A 2,162-nucleotide genomic window follows, 5' to 3' on the forward strand; every position below is an offset into this window, starting at 1 on the left:
CCCAGGCCAGAAGCCTCCAGAAGCCCCAGCTAGCAGAGGCTTCTGGCTGGGGCTTGGGGTGGGAGGGGTTGGGGCGAGGTGGGGCAGGGTGGAGTGGGGCAGGGCCAGGCCAGACTTGCTGCAGCAGCTGTTTAGTTCTGTTGCTGGCTCCCACTGTGTCCTACTGCCCCAGGCTCCTGTCATCTTTGACAGGTAGACAGGGCAGATAAATATTAATTTTCTAAATTTTTGAGGGGCCCCACAGACTGCATAGAATGGCCTGGTGGAGTGAATCCAGCCAATGGGCCATATTTTGCCCACCCCTGCCCTATCTGAACTGCTTAACTCAACCTATGCATTGCAGGGAGAAAGCCTGGATATCTAATACAGCGTTATGGATTCTACTCAGGGGGAAAGTGCCAAAAAAGATAGGCATTGCACCACCTAGCTTGTGGGTGTTTTATGTCTGTCGCCACTGGGCTTCGAATAGTCAATCTCGGGCAGCTTTCGCCCGGTTAGTGGATGTCGCGCATCTTCTGGGCCTGTATTGTAGCCGGAGTAGTTCTCTTTTCCCCACGCTGCCAACCCTGATCTTGCCTGCCATGACTTGGTGTTCCTCAGGAGGCGGGGCTGGTTAGTGGGACCCTCAGTGGCCCGGGTTCTGCCCGGCGGTTTCTCACGGGGCTCCGCCACCCCTACACCCCAGCCTCATGCCACCTTTGGTGAGTTGCTCAGTCACTGTCTATAGCCTCTTCCATGGGGTCACTTTTCCTGCCATTGCCTTATGGCTAGCCTCAGCTTTGCACCCTGCTTGCTCACGCAGGCCCACCCCGGCAGCTCTCCGCACACTCGTCCCTCGCTTCCCGGGTGCCTACCCCACAGGGTAGCAATTCCGTAGTGACCTTCCTACTGCCTCGCCCCTGGGGTACTTATCTCACCTCCCTATGCCCCTATGTCTTGTGTAACAAGAAAGAGAAAAGAAGAAAAAAAAATACTTGCAACAACAAAACTGGCTAGTAACCTTATTCCTGCCCCCTAATGCCCCCACTCTGGAGCCTAATGGGGAGGGCATGTGGTCCCCTTGACTCGTCACCTCCAGACCTGCCTCCCATCCGTTCCTTAGTATGGCGGACCCCGGCGGTGATACCCACCCCGACTGCAACCCCTCTAGGGCTTTCCCCAGGTCTTTGCCCCCTGTGGGGTCTGCTTTTGTGCCCCATTGTCATGGCACTCCCACCTGGGTTCCGTCGTGCTCCCTGGGACCGCCTCAGTCCTTCTCGCCAGCACGCCCATCATCCCACTGTCAACTGACGTGTATCTCTGTTGTGGTGCCCCACTCCCCCCAGCCCGTATCAGCTCCAGCTTGCTCGCCTTGTTGGATCCAGTGCACGGGGTCTTCTCTGCTCCCTGCATCAGCCACAGCTCTGCTTCCCGGCTATCCACCCCCTCCACTGTTGTGGCTGCCATTTTTATCCCTGCCGGCCAACGTCTGATGCTGATGTCACTGGCCGGCCATAACCACACAAAAAGGTGGCTAACGAGCCACATGGGTTTCTTTTCCTGATCTCCTTGTGTCTCATCCTGGGCTGCCAGTAAGTGTTGTTCGTTACCCTGCCTCCTGAGACAATGTCCTTTACTGAATTTAGTCTTAGAGGTAAATCTGCTGTTTATTAAATTCAACAAGAGTCCAGCCTGGGAATTCAGTGAGCAGAGGCATAACTAGTAAGGTCTGTGCTTTAGGTCAACATTTCTCAAACCTAGTGGATACTTTTGTGCCCCCCCTGGTGCAGCCCTCCACATTGACCCCCAGTGTCCTTCATGGTAGCAATGGACAAAAGCGAATTCAGTCAGAAGAGAAGTGGCTGCAGTAGCAGGTTAAAGATACCTGCTACCATCACTGGACGTAAATTCCCTGGGGGCCTCCATTCTGGTACCCGCTCTGGCTAGGGACAGACATTACATGTAAACCAGTTTAAGTGAACAGAAACTGGCTTAAACCTGTAACGGAACAGATGTTCAGTGCACATAAACCAGTTTGAAAATGGCTGAAACCGGTTCGAGATAAACCTGGTTGAATGTAGTATCAGACTTAACTGATTTGGGTCAAATAGATTTATGCAATGTCTATCCCAGACCCCTCCCTGTTTTGAGTTAAATCAGAGTCCCCCAGCATCCAAACATGT

Source organism: Gavialis gangeticus, unplaced genomic scaffold (assembly GCF_001723915.1).
Source record: "Gavialis gangeticus isolate Ggan-Ray unplaced genomic scaffold, GavGan_comp1, whole genome shotgun sequence".
Taxonomy (NCBI): domain Eukaryota; kingdom Metazoa; phylum Chordata; order Crocodylia; family Gavialidae; genus Gavialis; species Gavialis gangeticus.